This window comes from Aedes aegypti, chromosome 2 (assembly GCF_002204515.2).
Source record: "Aedes aegypti strain LVP_AGWG chromosome 2, AaegL5.0 Primary Assembly, whole genome shotgun sequence".
Lineage (NCBI taxonomy): Eukaryota > Metazoa > Arthropoda > Insecta > Diptera > Culicidae > Aedes > Aedes aegypti.
In genome coordinates, this window is record NC_035108.1 from 99,751,010 (window position 1) to 99,774,101 (window position 23,092).

General features: G+C 36.2%; 1 protein-coding gene across 1 annotated transcript in view; it reads right to left on the reverse strand.

Annotated features, from left to right (window-relative positions):
- Positions 1–23,092, reverse strand: part of LOC5570740 (zinc finger CCCH domain-containing protein 18) — a 356,472-nt gene that overhangs the window by 192,809 nt on the left and 140,571 nt on the right. The gene's annotated exons all lie outside the window — the stretch shown is intronic.

A 23,092-nucleotide genomic window follows, 5' to 3' on the forward strand; every position in this document is an offset into this window, starting at 1 on the left:
TTTTGAGATATTTTCGGGCTTTCACGTCTGACACGTCCAGGAACTACAAACGGAATTTCCACGGGCTTAATTATCGTTTTCAATTCTACATTTATTTTTAATTCCTAGGAAAACACCTACGCATACATCTCGCGATAGATTGAGTAATTCCTTAAGTTTCTCTTTAATTGCTTCTTTTCGTCCTTACCACGGTTTATCTCTATCATCTTTTCATTTATCTTTTAATCTTAAACGCAGCGACACAATGAAACTTGTGACATCAAAAGTTCAATTTATTTTGTTCTGTAGTTTCTTATCAAATTATTTTGCAGCAAAACCGTATATAGATTCCATCTATATTTTATTCCTGCAGGTTCGCGAGGTACCGATATTACGCCATGCCCAGCCATTTACCGTGCCTATTAGATATTATTATTAGGTAAAGAATGCATATCAATGAAAAAATGCATTTTGGTCATAAGCGTTAATGGCTGCCGCAAACAGGCTCGTTTTCTGGTAGGGACATGGTCGATTTGAGGTTTGGCTTGTGACGTTTTCTATAGTGGTTTCTGTGCTAGTGAACATACACGGTACATGTCACCAATACCACTTAAAAATTGCTTGTGGAAAATATAAACAAAGATCAGCTGTTCCCAGCAAAATCAAATGGCAGTTTTTTCAACCAGCAAATTTGCGCATGTGTTCGTGACACAGCTCGGCGAGAGCTCAATTGAACGCACCCAAGCCAAACGTCAAATTGTTTAATCCCTACCAGAAAGCGAGCATGTTTGCGGCAGCCATTAGCACTCGTAAAAAGCTGGATTGGTGCTAACGTCGACTTTGAAAATATGGGCGGCCGTCACACTAACGTTCCTTCCGTTTTCCGATGACCGCAAGGCCGTTTTTTGACTTTATAATGTTTGGAGTTACATTAAAAATTGTAAGTTACTCACACGGTTCTGTTGGTTCTGGTCAAGCACATAGTAGCAACTACGAAATGTACGGTCATCAATGTTCATGCAAATATAGGTAGGAAAAATCTGAAATTCATTCTACAGTAGCCAAACAAAGCCAATCGCAGTCAGCGAAGCCAGTGAAACTCACGCCTACCGCTACTGTAGGCAAAGAGCCTTGACAATTGCAACAAAAAAACCGTTGCTAAGGGCAACCCAAAATTACTGTAGAAAAATGTTCTATTTCCCGCTGCATTTCCCGCATTTAGAGCCTTCAATGACACTCACGATGTAGAAAATTCATGCACCCAACATAGGCTACTTGATGAGATTCACATTTTTAAACTACTGTACTGGGAAAGCCACGTGATTTTCGCGAAATTCAAGCCTACTACTATTACCATTCCCAGCACTGGGTAGGATGAGTATAGCTTACGTATTTCAAAGTATTACATTTCATTCGAAAGTTTAGAATGACCACACAAAAAGGTTGAGAAAAGTAAAAAATAAATTACATTTTGTAAAAAAATTCCGAAAAAATACCATTGAGTTTGGTTGCATCCCCTCTTTTATGAATATCCTTGCTAAGCGCATGTGTGGAAATGGTCCTTAAACCAATTTTGCAACCATATCAAACCTCTAGCTATAAGCTTAACTGTACATACATATATCAACCATAAGCACTTTTTGACGAACCTAATGACTAACACTAACCTATAGAAGCGATTGTGCGTCGGAAAAGCGTGAAAATAATGTCTTGAACGAAGCGGTTGTTGCAGCAACATAAAACACTCTTGTGTAAACGAAAAAAAATCGCAAACAATCGTTCAGGAGATTTTGCTGTACATAAATTGTTGTCTTTATAGCGAGCGAGAGCTGCACCACGACGACACAATGCCTTCGATTAGCAGCGCGCATGGGAGAATGGCGGTAAAATGAACATCTATAGCAGAATACAGAAAAAGGGCAAACTACAGAGATTTTTTAACACGTAAGGAAATTTTAGAGCCCACAATGTAGTGTAAATGTTGATGCGGAGGTCAATCGTACTTAAATATCCTCATAAAACAAAACAAAAATGTAAGAAATAAAGGTTTCTAATTATATAATTCAACATCAGATACTGTCAAAATAACTACAAAATAGTTGAAGGATTTAAATAGAAAATTATTTGAACATTTAAAAATATCTCAAGTCCTTACGGTGTTCATTTTACCACCACTTCCCCTATCGCCACCAACACCATCGGTAGCAATGTGCGGATACTGATGGGATGGCCTGCGTGTATCTGCTCATTAAGCTGCTTCTGTGGTTTTTAATAACTTCGTTCTGTTAGCAAGCTTTATGCAAGGTAACGAGCAAACGCATCGCCAATCGTTCGTGAGATTGGCACGAGGTAGATCCCCACGGTGCGATAATGGAACTGGAGGAAACCCACCTTGAAGAGGCGAATAATTTTCCACTAGCTGGTTAACAAGACCATATTAGACGCATACAAGCGTTTTGTGATGGCTGCTGCAGAGAAAATTTAGCTACCTGAATGCAAGCAAATGATGCGTGGTTGTTGTTGAAGGGGCTGAGGTTATTGTCGGTAGAATGTCACATTTAGTGGATGCAGCCTAGGGTAAGTGTTCCCTTAGTTGTGGGTGTTCCTATAGTTGCGGTAGTGCCGTTTTCACTGATTTTATTACATTAGCCACAGAACCGACACTGCCAATCGACGTCTTGGCTTGTTGATAAACGGAATAGTTGAAAAGAGCGTTCAAATTGCTTTAAAACTGATGAAATATCACTAAAATTGCTAAAACTGTTCTTGCTTGTACCAATCGGTGCGGTAAAGTGTTCCTATAGTGGAGGACCCCATAAGAAAACCACGGATACCGCAACTATAGGAACACAAATTAAAAATATACCGCAACTAAAGGAACAGTGTACCAATAGTGGAGGTATTATTTTTCACTGGCATGCCGTGGATTACTGCGATGAAATCATTTTTCTCATTAAGCCAATGGTCGTTACTTCCCGTTACAACATTAACATGTACATTAACTGTGCTTCTTGAATTTAAGCGGTTAAATGAACTTCAATAGTGCTTAGTACCTCCACTATTGGTAAATCTACCCTACATCAGATTGAACAAAACTAGATTCGATCAGAACCACAATACATGATTATAACGCATTTCTATCAACAGTAGTTAATAATAACAGAAGTTGATATAATTTGATATTATTTTTTTATGGTCCAGATGCGTAACCAGTAGCGGTAACTAAAAATCTTCGACCGGTGGGATTTGAACCCACGACTTTTAGCTTTGACATGCTGAATAGTTTCGCGTTCACCATTACGTCTATCTAGGCCCTGTTTCGATCCTTTTGTTGATTCAAAAAATATATATCAAAGTAGAACGGTACAACATTATGTTATAATCCTGTTTCTTCCGTCTGGTCGGGGAAGCTTCGGTATGATCGTAAAAAATACGATTCATCATAATCGTCGATGACTCTTCACCTAGCTTTACGAGCATGATGGCCCCAATGCTGCACTCTCGATTATGCACACGTGATCTCACACATACGGCCACGGTTTGACAATTTATGCATATTCGCGATGCGTTTAATCACAATTCTCAACACGAAAGGTGGATCGTCACTTCGACACCACTGACTGTTGTTGCTATCGTTGGTGGTGGTGATTGATGGTAAATTATCTAATAAAAAACAAGGAAGGCACATTCACTTTTTGCAGCGACCGACGAGGTGAAAATCGAGCAGCAAAGCTTCCTAATGACCGTGATTCAACATGATAGTTGATTTCGGATTTTTTCATCAGCCGAGGTAGAACCACGATCCACCCTTTCCTACAATACTCTTGCTATACCCTGAATGAGAGTGTCGTCATTCTATCATTTTGTTAACTATTTAAAAAGCAAATTGACGTAAAATTTTGAGCGAAACGGTCGTGACGCCATATGAACAATCCCATGTTACATAAATCGCTTAAATATTTCCCAAAATTGTGTCAGAATTAAATGTATTTAATTACGCCAATTGACAACTTGTTACATTGCCCATCGAAACCCGTGGAAAATCAATCAGTTCGATACACGGACCGCAATTTCCAGTAATTGCCTCACGTAACGACACATCGGGGTTGTCAATCTGACCGACCATTGAGCTCTCCAGCGGATAACTGGGCCAATTAGCTCCAATATATACTGCCCCCAATCGTTCATAACGTGCCACACATTGATTGCCGATCGACATACCACCGGTCTCTTGTCTCTATCTTGGGCATATAAGTGCTCTCTTGCAATGCCAACGAGAAATCCCTTCTACCGGAAATGCATTCAATTGCACTCAATTGCACTGATGTGCCCTTAGGGTGTCCAGGAAAAAAAAAATTCCGATTTATGTAGAACATATCATCTTTCTACAAAATGAATTTATGAGAAATTGTCATATTTTGACATTTTGTACAGATGTTTTGAGTCATTTTTTTATTTTTCAATAAGTATTATTGGGCATTCGTGCGTTATTAATATTCGGACTCATTCATGTTTCTTGGATACAAAACTTGTCGAAAACTCTAAAAATTCGATTTTCTTGGGTCAGGTTTTGGTAAATATTCAACTTAAAACTTATGTAACTATTACAAACGTTTTCGTAGTTTTTCGCCAGTTTGAAAGTGCCCGTTCATGAGGAAAACCGCATCCACTTCGAGAAAAGCGGCCTAAATCATTTAAAGGAAAGTAAATTTACTTGTTAAAGAGAATTGGATTTGAACTTCAAATAATGAGTATTTTTATTTCTTGATCTCAAACAAAAAATGGGTATTAAAACCCCATTTTTTATACCAATGCAGTAGATTAAGGTTAAGATATTTAAAAGAATAGAAAAAGACGTCTTTTTTAAATAAATATTGTTTGTATTTATTAGTCTTCACACAAACAATATTTAATTTATTTACCGTTTTGTCTCAAATTCCGAACATGACTCCTATTCCCAACACTTGACTTTTTATAACGATTTTTCAAGAAAACCACTCAGATTTCTTTATAATCAATTTGTCTAAGATTCGAGTCCTATATATTTAAAAATCGTGAAAATATCAATTTTTTTTACCTTCGCAAATGCCACTTTTTGGGATATGAGTCATGTTCAAAATACGGTATACGGAGATAAAACGGTATTTTATTTAATCAATATAACGGTTCTACGGAAGCTCTTTAACGCCCTTAAATGCTGATGCAGGTGTTGATTTTCTAGATCTCTTCCTTGCTAGAATCGGATTGAGCTTCGAAGGTGACTAACCATTTGATCAAGAATTGATGCAGTGAGCAGTATTGCCGTAGGATAGAAGCGCCGCACTGTGTTTTATTTTCGCGATTTCATGCGCTTTTTGAATAGCGCCCAAACCGTATTAAAGCGCAATTTTTGACGAAAAAAGTTTTGTGATCAATCCACCTAGCAGTGGGATAGAAAAACTATATTTTCAAGACATTCAGATAGACATATGGTGTCTTTGGCAAAGTTATAGAATTAGCAATTTGAAACAACTTTGTCCAAGACACGATTTTTCTATCTCTTATACTTTTTGAGATATATGCCGTTGTATGTGAATGGTCCCTAAAAGTCATATTTTTTATCATAACTTTTTTCCAAGATTTTTAACATTTTTTGTGTTTTCTACAAAGTTGTTTGTCATGAAAAACCCGTATTTTTGCTGAACATATCATCACCATATCTTTTGAAATAACAAAGTTATTCATGAATTACTCTTTTTTCAAGGGGTAGTTTAGGCCTCTATAACTGGCTTCGGCGCAAAATGGCACAGACAACTCTTACAAATCATGAAAGTACCATATCTTCCCTTTCGGCAGTTGATAAAAACTTTTGTCTATAAGCGTCTTTGCATGGGTTTTTACTATCAAACAAATAAGCCTTATTAAAACGAACTCGACTGATAACTATTTTTCCTTAAGAGATAGAGAGGTGCAATGTTCAGCAAAAACACGCGTTTTAAGATGTTTAACAACTTTGTAGAAGACATGAAAAATGTTAAAAATTTAAGTAAAAAGTTATGAACAAAAATGTTTTAAACGGGTTTTTTCATACAAATTTGTGTACTTTATGTTAAAAAATTCGTAACTCTTTTACAAGATTTTTAACATTTTTCATGTCTTCTACAAAGTTGTTAAACATCTTAAAACGCGTGTTTTTGCTGAACATCGCACCTCTCTATCTCTTAAGGAAAAATAATTATCAGTCGAGTTCGTTTTAATAAGGTTTATTTGTTTGATTGTAAAAACCCATGCATAGACGCTTATAGACAAAAATGTTTATCAACTGCCGAAAGGGAAGATATGGTACTTTCATGATTTGTAAGAGTTGTCTGCGCCATTTTGCGCCGAAGCCAGTTATAGAGGCCTAAACTACCCCTTGAAAAGAGAGTAATTCATGAATAACTTTGTTATTTCAAAAGATATGGTGATGATATGTTCAGCAAAAATACGGGTTTTTCATGACAAACAACTTTGTAGAAAACACAAAAAATGTTAAAAATCTTGGAAAAAAGTTATGATAAAAAATATGACTTTTAGGGGCCATTCACATACAACGGCATATATCTCAAAAAGTATAAGAGATAGAAAAATCGTGTCTTCGACAAAGTTGTTTCAAATTGCTAATTCTACGACTTTGCCAAAGACACCATATGTCTATCTAAATGTCTTGAAAATATAGTTTTTCTATCCCACTGCTAGGTGGATTGATCACAAAACTTTTTTCGTCAAAAGTTGCGCTTTAATAAACCAAGAAACTTCTCCGAACAAACTATATCGCTAAAATCAACGGTTTGGGCGCTATTCAAAAAGCGCCAAAATAAAACACAGTGCACCGGTTTTGGCCATAGCGCCGTTTTACAAAAATAAAAATAATAAGCATGAAACATTTCGTGTTCAATAGTACATATTCACATGCAGGACCCATATTAATTTATTCGTCGAACCGATTCGAAAAATAAAGGAAAAACATAATTTTCCTTACAATTTTAACTCCTATACACCTAATTCGGCCAGGCCATAAGCATTCAATGCGATTGGCAAATTTGGGTATCGAGGTTAAGAATTTGGCCGCAACTGGTTCTGATGGCCTATATCAAGCCAACATACTTTTGCATGTTGAAAAACTCACTAAAGCCTACATAACTTTTTTGTTTCTTGATGGAATTTGGTACCAAAAATTGGCCACATCATCCCTTCAATGGATATCTCAGGATCCTGATGAGCTAGAAGGTTGGTGTTTTCGACAATGTTGTTCGGTAGAACGAGGGCTATCTGGCACTGAAAAAATCGTTTGGAAATTCGACCGCTAGTTGATGACGATGATTACGATGACGGATTCTTGAACGTTAATTTAAAGGGGGAATAGGAAAGGACTCAAATTACTCCCCTGCGGAACGCCGGACAAGATTGAGATTGTTTCCGAATATGTAGAACCAATGCGTACTATCACAGATCTGCCAAGTAAGATTTCAACCAGCGTACAACTGGTAACGACACACCCATTCTTTCTAGCTTGTATAGAAGAAATTGTGAAGTTATCGGCCTTAGCAGTCTAAATAGCAGCAAAAACAATTTCGCATCTACATCCGACGGTTTCGGTAGTATATTTTACCATTTTAAAGAACTAGAAGCTTGTTCGATTGTCCTCATGCTAAGATGGCGCTCACTTCGGTGCATGTGTGCCGATAATTTTGTGACACACTGTATCGTAGGCGGTGTGCTTTAAGTATAGCAACTTAAACTTTTAACTAAGTTACCATATTCGGATATTCACTCCTCGAAATGTTACATTAATGCAAGTATGCTGTGAAAAAATGAAGCAATTTAATGCAGCAGTCTTTGAGTAATGAGCATTTATGTTTCTAGTACCACGCTGGTCAAAAAAAGATCTTGAAAACTATAAAAAACCTCATATCGTAATTTTCAGATTTTTGCAAGAATACTGAGCCGATTTTTATGATTTTTTCAGAGTAGCTCCTTATAACCTGGTTTTGTATAGTACATATCTTATTTTTTTTTTTGATAAATTAAGCATAAGCATAAGCATAAATGACCGTACAATTCGTAGTTGCTACTCCGTGATTGACCAGACCAAACGAAATTGCACAGAGAACCAATGAATGGGACTTGGGACTAGCGAACCATTCTCAATGTGCACAATGCGAGAGTTCAATTTTCAAAAAGTCAATAACGGCGCCGGCCACGTCCTTACGATCATCGGAGATGGGAAGGAATGTTGATGTGACAATCACTGTTACTAAAGACCGAGATCACCTCTGCATCTCTATGATTGTCACAGGAGGGGGATTCAGTGGGGAGGGATAAAAGGTTACATGTTCAGGATTGACCTTGGTATGTTATGTGATCCATGTAACCTGTACCTGTACTGTGTTGTAAAATTACTCGAATCGAAACCGTGCCGTCATTTTTGATGACGAACTATACCGTGATGAATCAAAATCCGGACGGTACCAATATCCGGACATTCCAATATTATTCATTAATTGAAGGTATAATTGAATGTTAAACTGCTTGTATATATTCATAATTTCAACTTATAATAATGCTGATCATTTTACTATCGTTTATAATCTAGTTACCATTGCAAAATAAATAATAGAAAATAAATACAAAAATGTTCCTCCAGTTGAACGTCATTCTTCTACAGTGCAAGTTTGTGTGCTTATCACTCGCGCAAAAGTGCTATATCGTGTAATTGATGATAGCTAATTTATAGTATATTTTTTGGCAACTTTTCCATCGTAAAAACGAACAAAGTGATAATTGAGCAATCTGGCAATTCAACTGCCGTGAAATATTTTGTGAATATGCATTAATTTGCGATAAAATTTGCTGTCCGGAATTATGTGCAAGTGACTTCAAATCCGGACATCATACTGATACCCAGTGTTCTGCCTGCGTGTGTTAATATTTGTAAGAAATTTTTGTGTGGAAGCTTGAAAAATAGTTATTCAAAGTGTTATGAATCATCAGAATACTGATTAATGCTAAAATAAACTATGTGAATGTAGTTTCGTGGTTGCAGCTTGAACAAGCTACCCTCAATGGGATACCGTAAGTTTCATGAGAGGTAATTACGACATAAATTCACATACATACAGCTCATTAAAATATTCTAGAGACCATGCATAGTTGAAACTCTTATGGCAGCTATATTCAATTAAATAGAGACATGTTTAACGGATTGATGCACGAGTTTTAAGTGGTAAAATGCTGCTGTCCGGATTTTGATTCAGTAGTGTCCGGATTTAAAGCCAATGCTTACTTCAGATGTCCGGATTTATGAACAAGACATACGACATTGTTTAAACGAATTTCATTATATTATAGTAGTTTTTACCATGAAATACATCATTACTTCCAAGATCTGATGTAAGACCGTTAGTTGCACAATTCTGCTTCAACTTAATCTGAAGAAATCCTAATGAAAATAGTGTTTGAATATTTGGTCTTGCTTAAGTGTCCGGGTATTGATGCATCACGGTACAATAGTTTATGTAAGTATGAAACTATAAAAAGAAGCAATAGTATTGCTGTGTGCGTTTGAAATGCAAATATCAAATGCGGGAACACCAAATGCGGTAAGATTTTTCAAAAGAAATGCGATGTCAAAGATAGATTTTTCTTGCTAGGGCGGCGGTGATTTCTTCAATCGTTGATAGGTATCCTTTGATTGTTTTGTGTTACCGCATTTGGAGGACTTTTGGTCAAGATTTGCATCTCAAATGCAAACAGCAATACAACGCCGTCATTTATAATGGCGAACTGTTCACAGCTTTCGGATAAATTAAAAAATGGTTCAATAGGATGAGCATGCAAAAATATGATATACGTTCCACTATATTTTTCCCAATTATTTCGTTACAATCTTCGGAAGCTCCTCTCAGATGATGAACTCTCAGCTCATGTCTTTGTAGGCATCGATAACGGGGAAAAAAAAATTAGGGAGCAGACAATACAACTCAGAAACCTTCTTCTCCAAACTATCCAACCATCCGAGAAATACAAGGCCCTCACCCTATATGTTTGAAACAGCATACTTCTAAAAATGAATTAGTTTTACAATAAAAATAATTTCGCGAGCACATTGCATTCCTTTTTTTGCCGAAGACCAGCATCCCTGCCATACTTCCACAATCGATAGCTCTTCATCGATGAAATTATGTTTTTTTTTCACTTCAAGCTATTTTTTCCGCAAAAAAAAAAACATGAGCTTACGATTGGTGACCGCGACGCATTTCAGCTTATATTAAGTGTTAAAACAATTTCACTAATAGACCACTTAAAAAGCCTCCGACTATGAAACAAAACACGGATGTCCTACGAAATATAATTAGCTGGTGCCAACCTAGAATATACGAAAAACCGCTTCTTATGTGCAAAAATAGTTGCAACTTTCTGCATCGCCTGCACTTGTCCGTCTGCGGTTTAAACAGATTTCGAACAAACAGCACTACGAATATTTGAGAGAAAGCTCACAAAACACCGTTTGCTCGGCAATTTCTGACGGCCATGCGAAAGCCTATACGCACTCCGAGCATGAAAATGATTCCGGTTAAATGCATACTGTTAAACAGGAGCAAACTCACCAGATGCCTGCCTTCTGATATTGTATTCCGACCAATATCCAACACAGTAAGGTAAAAAGGTGTAATACGCCCCCCCTTAAGGAAAAACTGCTCTATCGCAGTAGCAAATGCGTCATTTCTAAAGTTTCCTATGTCAATGTGTTGCTTATAAAGTTGGCCATGCTCTGCACATAACTCTCTCTTTCCAGGTTGCTTCAAAAAAGTGTACAAGATGTTTTTTTGTAAACGGTCCCAATGTTTACGTTTCAAAACAACCCGGGCAATATGCCCCTCTCATAGAAAAAAGTTCCACAGCGTTGTAGAAATGTTTCCAAGGAGAATTCCACCACCTGCTAATCTTAAAAGGGTCCATTAGCAGTCGTCTTCCGGTAAAAGTTTTTGTATTAAGTACAATAGTAAAGGAAGGGCTTCATTTACGGCAAGGCTTGCTTATCAGACGCATAATTTTACACCAAAAACCTGATTTTCGATATTTTTAGAATTTCTATTGATTGTTTATACTTCTCAAAGAACATATATGTGCAACATCATTTTTTCGCAAATATTTAAGATATGTGACCATAAATACGTGCAAAAGAAGCCTCAATCCCATGAAAATGAAGAGGGGCATATTGCCCCGTTGGGGCGTATTACACCGAGTTACCCTATTATTCCGAAAAGGAAGTAAAACACGCAAGATCTTTACGGTTCACCACTACCGTAAAATCTTGCAAAAATTGATAGATCGCCATTCATTGTTATAAAAACAAATCAGCCAAAACTGAGTTTTAGGCATCCGAAACGTAAATTTCGCAAAATCGATCAAAAACGTGACAGAAAACCGAAAGCAGCCTTTCACGCGCGCGGCTTGTTGCGATCCCCTATTTTTTTTTTTTTTTTTGATAAATTGACCAAAAACAAAATGGCCGCCAATGACATTTTATATGGAAATGTCGGTCCCCAAGAAACATCGGAATATCTTCGAAACTAGATCACCAATGATTTATATCGACACTATAAGACACTAAACTAGAAGAGTTTTTTGAGATCTTGTGAAAAAATAGTGCAGAAATAAAGAAAAACAAAAAAGTTATCGCGATTTAAATATTTTTTCAGCTGTAAAACATGAAGCTGCCGGTAGAGAGGTTAATATTGAATAACAATTCCCCAAAATTTCAAGTCAATCGGAGTATATTTCGATTTTTCATACCATGTGACATGTATAGATGTCAGCTTGTTCTATATGAATTGCAGTTTCTGAACTAAATGATGACCATATCTTTATCAACCGTTCTCATTCAAAAGAATATACTTTATGCTTTGCTATCAAGATGTATTGAATCGTATTTGATAGTTTTACCATTTGAGAATGTCGAGAAGTGTATAATATAGAGCTCATTCAAAGATAAGGCAATTTTTCAAAAGTAGTATACGATATCTAGGAAATGCCCTAAAATGATCAGTAACCCCTAATTGTGTGGCATTCTAAAATGTTCCATACTATTCGATGTAATTGATCTGAATACGTTTTCATTGATAAAGTTTAAGAGAGATGCTATTTTGGAACAATTCGGGCAAATGTACAGGAAATATTGTTTTTTTGTTTCAGCGTCTATTATTACCAAATTGCCTTCAAAACTCATATTTTGTCAAATAATTAGCATTTTTGAACATTTTGAGTGGGAATTGTATTTTTGGCCAGCATTCGTAAGGAACTAACACAAAATATCACAACAATTTCTATTTTCCATAAAATTTTCTGTTAGGCGCCCGGTTAGGCAACATGCACTACATTGGTCGGAGCAGAACGTTCAATTCCAAAATAAACTACAATCCAAAAAGTTAGGTAGTCTTTACTAACATATTTATGCACAATTGTGTCATCTTTTAAGCAAAAAACATCTAAAACTCGTGCTTTTACGATAAATAAAATTACATGTAAAACACGATGCATCTTGCCTCAATGTTGCGGTGCGTTCTGCCCCAGAGAGCGGTGAACCGTGCTCCGCATAAATAATACTTCACGCATGCTTAAAAAAAGTTAAATTTTCCAACAATCCAGTATAATAATGACGAAAAATCGCTCGACACCAAACTCTTAAAAATAATGAAAATTACTGTGGACGTGATTCACTTCATGACTGAATGGCACTTGATGTAAATGATAAAACGACACGAAAACGTATTCGTGAAGATGTATTCAACAAAAAATGTAATTTTACATTTTAAAGGACATGAAAACGATGTCACTATGATCGGCATTTCCCAAATCAGATGCTATGCACAGTACCAAAAAATAATGTGATTTACGTCTTTTGGGATGCACATAAAAGAAGCGAGTCGAATGACGTAAATTTGTGTCGAATTTCAAATACGTTAGTGTCTGATTCGGGAAATGACGATCGCAGTTCCATCGTTTTCGTGTCCTTTAACATGTAAAATTACATTTTTTGTTCAATTCATCTTCATAGACGCGTTTTTGTGTCGTTTCATCAATTACATCATGTGTCATTCAGTCATAACCAGAATTACGTCCAGAGTAATTTTCATTATTTTTAAGAGTGTGGTATTTATTGTTCGTTTTCAACGTGGGGTAATATTGGGGATTTTGCCCTCCAATAGACTCACACCTGAAAAATTTTGTCCCACCAAAATATTCTCCCACCATGTTTGCCATATATTGGATGGCGTCGTAACTAACAAAATCAACATATAACGCATATGTAACGCATACTGTTGGATTGTGCATTGGATGCAAGGTGCGTGCTTCTGCTAAATTGTCATATAAACTAACATGTGAGTATGTATTTCCCCACGTTTTAAATTTGCATGATAATCAATTCGTCAACAAACGAACAATACATACTCACACGTTTGTTTATATCAAGCCAAACTTTTCAATCCGACGTATCTGCAAAAATAAACAAATCGAGATTTGCTTTGCATGGGCTTGACAAACGCATAATCTACCTATTGTGTCTATAAAAGTATTCCTACATCCATTTTTTGATTTTTAGAAATAAATTAAAATTATGCCCTATGTGCACTTTACTCAGTGTTTTTAATTTGGCTACATACACCCTTCGTTTGCAAAGCGACTCAACTGTCAACATTTTTCATGCTAGCACATACACCGTACATATGCTCATAGTAAAGCGACCTATATGTAGAATCAAAACATAAAATTTCGAACACCAGATACGTCATACTGTTTCCAAATCACTAAACATGTTGGAAATCGAGAGAATTGGATTTCCACAGTTGAGCGAGCTGACGGGTCGGCAAACTGATGTGGAACATCATCAGTATTCGGTTTAAGACAATATTTCTCACCAAATTTCGCACAAGAACTGTTCTCCTCCTGCTTTTGTTATTTACGGCTCCGTCCGGTGCTCCTCTTAGTCGAGTTGAAATTGGAAACATTCGGAAACTAATATTCGTTGTCTTTGAAAGTTGAAACTGACGAATTGACTAAGTTTAATAAGTTTTATGGGAATTTGCAAACCGGTGTATGTGCAACTTCAAAACAATACTGGTGTATATGACGTGACGGATGTGCAAAACGAACTGTCAAACCGACGCATCAAGCAAGGTGTATGTATCAATCAAGGTATGGTATCGACGAATCATCCATGGTGTATGTGAGCAGCACAAAGCAAAAGGGTTTATTCTCTAATTTTACCTGTTTTTCAATTAAATTCAAAACAAATTGGATTTGTTTAATAGTGGTTAGTAACAGTGTTCTTTTTTTCAACTTATAGTAGACGTCGCAATAGAAAAAATGCAAAACATTTTAAACAGGATTTAAAATGCTTTACAATATTTTGCATCGCATTTTTCTCGAAACCATCCGAGTGTTAGATACGCCGATTTGAAAAATCATGCTTGATATGGCAGTTTATCAGAAGCACGCACCTTGCATTCAATGCACAATTCAACAGTGTGCGTTACATGGCGGGCAAAATCCCCTATACATTTCCCGAAATACAGAACACGAGAGGCCCCGACTGCATATTCATTTTGCCAGTACGACGCTCGGGTGTACGAGACCAGGGAGGTGAAATGAGCGAATCATTAGCTACCCATCATTGATTCATTGTCTTTGTTTTGATTCTTTTGGGACTGTCAAAACATTTATTTTTTGGAGACATCAATGATACCTCACTGGTGCGTGAAACATTCAACAAAATGTTGAAAAGAGGAAAAGCGTCATCAAATGCGACGATTCAACGCAATACATTTAATTTCCAGAAACTAGCACTAGCAGCACATGAGCGATGAGTCGTATACTCGAATATCAGGAGCAAGTTAGAGCAAACCGACCAGAAAGTGGGTACCAAAACGAGAAGTACAGCCGTGTCAGCCCTCTGTACGAGACATGTTATAAATGAACAAACGAGATTGTCATCGGCAAACGACCACACTACAGGCAATAGGTCACTGCACAAAAATCAATCGGTCTGTTTCACTCTTCCATGGAATTAGTAAACAACAAGGCCAGAAACGTCAAAATCTCATACAAAATCAAAACAGTGCAGAGGCCTATAGGACTCTGCGCTGTTTTGATTTTGTTTGGGATTTTGACGTTTAGTGGCCTTGTTGTTTACTAATTCCATGGAAAAGTAAAAGAAATAACATGATTTTTGTGCAGAGCCCTATGTGATCGAACTGCCGTGTGTTGTACAACGGTAAAAAGAAGCAAGGTATTATACTCCGAAAAATGACATTTGGCAGTGACGTCATTCCAATCGCAAACTCGAACGAGTGCAAAAGAAAGCAAGGCCTGCTCTCCTCAAGGCCTTATGCTTGACGATAGGAATGACGACACATGTTTTGATGGAAAATCGTTGTTTACACGTGGGAATAGCCTACCTTGTTGTGTCTATCGTGTGCTATAGAAGACGACATCGTAGCATGTCGCATGACCACCTCATGGTTCTGGATAGTTCATTCACAAGGCTGTCGTGGGAAGCAGTTGATGACAGCCGGCGAAATACTGTCGTGAGGCGGTACATTTGGGAAGCCTGGATGCAAGTGCGGAATAGTCCAAATGGCATGCGAATTGAGTTGGTCTTTCGATTTAAACAGGGAAATTTACAGGAAAATGGCCCAGGGGGTCCAAAATATATTGGTTACCCTATCACTCGAATCGCTTGAGGATCTGTGTTAAAAATTTTGAGTTAAATTTTTTCTCCACAGAAAAACGGCAAAATCACCTCCTCTTTGCATCGCAGAAGAGTTTATATCGAGCCTGGTAATAGACCCCTTAGTAGCTGAAATTCAAGCTCGACGCTTTTCTGCAAGGATATCTCAGACGGATATACGTTTTGTGAAGTCTAACGACAAAGTTCAATGCCTTTACTTCATAGTACACTTATGAAACATACAAAATCATTCGATTTTTCTTTTGGAAAATTGATGTCCGAATGCCCATTATGTACCCTCTCGTGGTCCATAATAGGAATGGTTACAAATTTGTCGTTTCCTATTACGGATCCTCCATTTGATTCCCATGTATTCCGGCGCGCTGCCGTCGTGCCTATTATGGACCCTCTTGTGTGGTTTCATTAACAAAACTGTTCAAATATCTGTATTTAGGCGCCTCAAACCAAATATTTTGCCTAAAACTGCTGACTAACAATGCAATCGAAGTTCCCCCGGTGGATTTTCATAGGAAAAAGGTTTTGATTGTTAATTTTATGTTTTTCTGTAGGGGGTCCATAATACGCAAAGGGTCCATAACCGGCATCGACTCCCTACTACCTGCTGTTGTTAACCGCGTGTTGTGAAAATTAATCTTGAGATCACCATCATCCGATGAAATCCAACGCATTTCAGGTTGATTACACTGAGAAAAATCTACACGTCAAGGTCGTGTGTTTTACTTATAGATTTGCGCAATGAGGAAAACCACATGATTTGAGTGTGGTAGCCATATGGATTTCATCATTGATTTCACGGTATAATAACATGTGTATCAACATTAGGTTGTCATGTGAAACAAACATGAATTTCCAAATATTAAATCATGAAACCCAACTGATTTGCTTATTGAATTCGAAATGTAGTAGCTTTAGATAGTCATGTGTGATTGAACATAAATGTCATGGGGCTGAAAGAAGAAATTTGGTAGAAAAACTTTTGCTCCCCAAAAGATGGATCCGAGGCTCCTCTGCTTGTCGCAAGCTCTCTTGATTTTTTTTCAAACCCGTGAGCCAGCAACAAGCGGGGCGCCGCTAATCCATAATTTGGGAAGCTAGGGATAAGCATATTCCATTTTTTTCGAAACTGAAAGCCAGGAAAATCTGTTAGTGGAATCCGATTTTTCTACTAAACTATACATTATAATCAATGTTTTCTTATAGAAAGGTAGAATTCTCGTACATCGGTCAACTTCACTAATAAAAGAAAAATCGAATTCACAAATTTTCATCTAACACTTTCAGCTTCAAAATTTGCTTCTTCTCTTTGGAAGCATGATGGTGACTGTCGTTCGACACGAGGTCCAACCGCAATTCTGTTCACTATGCATCCCATGGGTTGATCACAAACAATTTAGAAGCTTTGAACATGGAAATCGATAGCAAGCTCATGGATTTCATCATAACAATCTCATTGCGCAAATCAATGAATCGACCAACTTGAACATGATGATTATGACACAAGATAACCATAAGCAAAACACACTGAATCCGTGTTGGAGTGATGATCTATGTGTCCATAGGTTGACACATACGAATCTGAAGAGAAAGCTTCGGGAACTTATGTGGAAAAAATATGGAATCCCTGTTGTCGGTTGATGAATCAATCCATGAAGCAAAACACAGGAATTTAATGTGTAACACACACGAAGTTTGCAAGAAAATCATAGCAAATCGATATGGACGTTCATGAATCGATCCATAATTTTAAACACACAGATCGAGCGTGTGGATTTTTATCAGTGTATATTTTGCTATAGGCTACACTGAGGCAAAAATACTTAGGTTTTCCATAAATCAAGACTTATGAACCAGCCAAATTATGGTTTCATTGCAGGTTTAAACATTTCGAAAATGGGATCATAAGTTCCATAAGTGAGAGCTTTGAATTCTCTAATAACAATTACTTGAAATATGTATCATAGCAATCGCTAGAAGAACTACTCCGCTTTCGATGTTTGCTACAAGTTAATCGAAAACAGATCACATGTTATCAAAACATGTCAATTTTTGTGGACGCCTGAAATAAAAGGCGAACAACATTATCGATTGATAGTTCGATTTGAGTTATTATCATTGCGTTTATTATCGAATTTCATTGATTGACTAATGAAATTCATTACTGAAATTCTTCACCAAAATCATAAGTAAAACTTATAAATTTCAACAATAATCGTTGTGGCGCCAAATCATAATTATTTCTTAAGAAACTATTAAGTTTTTTTGCCTCAGTGTACTTCAACCAGCATCTGTGATATATTTGTTTGATTTAATAATCGTTTACATTGAAAATTTTGATTTCAGAAAATCAATTCTTATCTGGTCAGCACAGACTCTACATTTCGTTTTTGTTGAAAAGTAACTAGGGTTTTGTTCTACTTCGTCGTAAGCGCTACTATTCGTCGTATCAAACTTTAAATGTTCCACTACGGCGGATATTCCAACTTACCTGCAACAAAAATTCATTATCCAAGTGTAATTTTGTGAAAGCTGTTATGGTTTGTACACTTGTACACCAAAAATGCAATAAAACTACTGTATTTTGGTAAATAACTTGAGTTCAATAATCCACTTTGCACTTTTTCACCGAAATCGCATGGACGAACACGATCTGAGAGAAATGTTTAGCGACCGACTGAGCTACACCACTTTCCAACACAAGTTTTTTCCCGCCCCCGTGGGTGACTTACTTCGCCGGGCACTTATTTTCACTATGGAAAACCTTCATACTTCATCACTGAAGGATTTCATTCCAATCACACGCCGTAAAACTTCAATGAATCACCAAATTTTACGAAATTTCCGCAACCGCCGCGTATAATTGAGAATGTAAACAAAGTACAATCCGTCGTACTGAGAAAAAAAAAAAGCTTGTGCGCATCAATGTGTGCGCGACGCTTGACGTAAAAATATGGTTCCTTTGATTGTGTTGTTTTCGCTGTACTGTGAGCAAATGCCATAATTGTACGGTCAAAAGGAATTGTGTTCATATGTTTGAACTGAATTTCGATGACGAACAATTAATTTTTAAGGAAATTAGTATATTCCATCATGCTGAATGAATGGAGAGAGATGCCCGTAGATCTATATATTCTAGTAAAACATTTTATTATAGCGTTGATATGTTGTGTTTTGACCACTGAATACATCACAGTGAGCCGTAAGTTGTGAGACGAATCTGGAAACTGATTGCGACGGAGTTGAAAACGATACGACGGATTGAGAATACGGTAAGATGCATTTTCTTTGCATTATTTCCAAAAAGAGATCAAGATTTATTGTACAATGCTAAAGCCGTTTAGAGAACGAATTGTTCAATCAGCATCATTCACTGCAATACTGGGAAAATTGCAGTTCTCACTGATCAATGCTTAATACGATGGATACTAGCACATCACCCTAGTAAAATATGTTTTTATCAAAATTTTTCGCCGTGATGGTTTCAAGTACAAGAATGTTTTACATAAATTTTTGTTTGAAATTTTATTTGTAATTAAATATTAATAATATTAATACATTTCTTATCTACGAAAGGTTAATCCCTATTCTCTTGGATAGGCAACTTGATTTTTGATTTATGCATGTTATTACGTAAATAGAAGCATTTGTTTGATGACCATTTTCAAATCGACCTTAGCAGGAATTGTATTTTTAGTTCTAATACAAATTTACATGCTTAAGCTTAAAATTTCAATTTCAATGAGTGATAGTCTGATTAGTTATCATATCGTCACTGATAAATATATATAAAAAAGATTTTCTGACACACAACAAATTTTGTAAAACAAAGTTGCTCAAAAATAACGCGATTTGTGCAAGACTGACAAGAGATGCTTCAAAGAAATGCTACGTAATCAACAAATTTATCATTAAATTATTCATTAAAAAACACAATCTGCTCTTGTTGGGTACAGTAATCAAATGTGCAAAAATCAGATTTTTGTCTCCACTAGTCTTGAAATGGCAGTATGGTGAAGTCGTGCCCATACCTTCTGGGACACCCTTCTATAGGATATCGCTCCTTCAATCCAGCGCCAGATGAAGTATACCAATGGACCAGGGCACGAGTTCACCCGTTGACGTTTGAGCGGTGCCGTGTTATTTACGTGACCATAAAATGAACCGTTAAGGTGTAGATGCATCGTAGCCAAACCTAAAAATTTCAAGAGCACAAATCTAGAGAACCAGACAGCGGTTTGAGCTGAACCTCAGAGAGGACGTGGTCAGAACCAGAAGATAAGGACTGTTCATTTTATGAAGTGGACACCTTGTGCATGCTGTATCTTGTAAATTTATCAATGAAATTTCAATCGATTTTCTGTGAATCGTTCGACTAGTATTTTACAATGTTGTGATATTAAAAAAAATCCAAAATAATTAAATTTCACGTGAATATGGAACAAAGTTTAGAACGGTCGATTTTTGAAGGTTATCAAAATCAATGATTGTTAGAAATTGTCTGGAAAAAAAAGCGACAATCTATATTTTTTATTTTCAAAAAAGGGCTATTCTACGAGAGCATCATCAATTAGAAACCTGATGGAAAAAATCAAGTTATTTTTGGAGCAACAATTTTACAGATATAATAAAATAATTTTTCCCCGATATATTTCAAGGAAAATAATTTAAATTTGAGGGGAACTGATATGAGAAGAATTTTTTGGTTTAAAGTACGCCCTGACGGAAGAGCTAATATAGTATTACTATGAACAATTATTGACGCCTTCATAGAGTCCCCACGTCACATTTAAAGCACAACATAAAAGCAATTGCTTTATTTTAGAAGACCTTTCAAAGTACATTGACAATCATTAAAATTGGCAACACTGGTGTAATAAAATCGATTTTATTTTCCACATAATATTTTTATAATATGTTATTCTGAGATTACCTATCAAAATATTTGGAGCAAAATGTTTAAAAATTTGCTGTAGATCGATAAACATGCGAACATGATTTTAAAAGTATGATACTTTTCAGTAAAACGACCATAAAGAGTAAAATTTACACTTAAGACTGCGGTTTAAACTCATGATTTAGCTCTCGTTTATACAAATACAGGTTCTTCAGTAATTTGAATTAGTTTTGAACACGTTTTTTACTCTTCTCTTTTGCTGGGAGTGAAAAGATGATGTATCAGCAAATTTGGCCATAAATGGATGAATCACTAAAGTTATATAATGTCAGAGAATGGTGGAATATAATTGATTTTTTTAATGCTATTCCTCTAGTCGAATAGTAAAGGATACAAACATTCAATTTGTTCATAAAAATGAGGATTTTTGTTTTACGAAAATTAGTGTTAAACTTTGACGAACAGCTTTTCTCATGAGTTTTTGAAAAAACTAGTTAGCTCTTCAACCAGAAGTATTTCTAAGATCTTATATTTTTATAGAATTGTAGAAAATAGTTGAACGATGCACAGAAAACCGATGGTGGCTTTTATATTATTAGAGGCAAGATTGCGCCCGGTGTTAATTTTTAAGAAGCAGTTTACAATGAATGTGATGAAGATCGGCATCGTAGATTTTATGATCCGGACCATTATCGTACTTGCATGAAATTGAGTTTTGGAAGAAGGGGTCTGCCCTGATGGTGAGGAGATGAGGGATTTCCATGATATTTCATATTCTACGAGATGAGGGATTTCCATGATATTTCATTCTACGTGGAAATTGCTTTGTATAAAAGCTTTCTTTTATTTTAGTATGCCATCTTGATTGAATCATGATTGCTCAATTTTTCAACGATGTCCGGTATTGGCTGCTGTCCGGTAGGGGTTCCTGGGGTAATATGCACCACTTAAGGAAAATGTGCCGAAATGAACACTAAACATCATGTATGTAGTGTTTCAATACACGAATCTAGTTGGTTTGGGTTCACTTTACATGGTGTTGAGCGAATCTTCATCATAATTACATTAGATTGCTTTAAAATTTAACTTTTTCCAAACACTATTTTTGCGTGAATTATGATTGATGCGGGGCATGATGCACCGCTTTTTGGGGCATGACGCACCACAACATTGAGGCAAGATGCACCTTCATGTTTTAAACGAAATTTTATTTATCGAAAAACTAGGAGTTTTTGATGATTTTCGCCTAGAAGATGATACAATTGTGCATAAATACGTTGGTAAAGGCTTCAAATAACCTAAAATTAATGATTTTAGTTTATTTTGGAGTGGATGGTTCTGCTCCGATCAATGGAGTGCATGCTGCCCCAGCTGTGAGGTTAACAGAAAATGTTATGGAAAATAAGAATAGTTGTATTATTTCGCCAAATCATCTCATCAACAATCAACCTAGTCTTTAATCATCTGTTTTATGGTTGAAGGTTGTAAAAATCTAATTTCATCACATTCAAAACAACAAGTGAAATGATCGGGAAAGTTACATCAGAATCGTACTTTTCGAATGAATTGTTCTATTTCCCTGTTAAGTTTTTCAAAATGAATCAAATTCTCAGGGTGTCAACGATTTGCAACGTTTCATCAATCTGCATAATTTTTTTCACTCAAAACTAATTTATTTCAGAGAAATTGACAAGGTGCGTTTTGCCCCAGCAGTGCATATTACCCCAGGAACCCCTACTGGGGGAACTCCCACTACATGTACAAAATTTCATTCTATTCTATTAAAATAGCGTCTACGCAATTTACGTTTGACCTGAAAAGTTTAAGCCGTTTGGATTCATATGCATTGACTAGAGCATATGGTGGTTCAAATTTGATACTAACAATGAAATATTCACAGTGAAAATCTAGTTAAAAGAAATTAAAAATATATATAAAAAATAGAAATCTTGCGGAACATTACTAATGGACCTATCTAACATTGAGAGGCTCTCTTTGTTTACTTTCTCTTTTATTGATAACTGAGTCATTTTAACCTCTTCTGTTGCGTTTTTTGTATGAAACGCTAGTCAAGGAAATTGACTTTCGATCTATAGTGAAAAAGTTCCCAAAATCTTTAGTGTTCCACTGTTATAATGGAAAGAGAACGAGAGAGGAGAGAATCTCTCATTTGTACATAGGTCCTTTAGTAATGTTCCGCGAAAAATGATGTTTTTTTTTTTATATTCGCTCAGACGAACATGTTCGTTTTAAAAATAGTTTTAACGAATAAAAGTTGTATGAATCTAAAAGTTTTGAAGTCAACAAAACTAAGCACTTCCAAAATAAAAAATCATATGAATGCCTAATGGTACTCATAGAAAGCAAAAAAAAAAAAAAATAACAGACAATAGTAACATTCGCACAAAACATCAAAATGTGACAATTTGAATCGAAAATGACAATTTTTC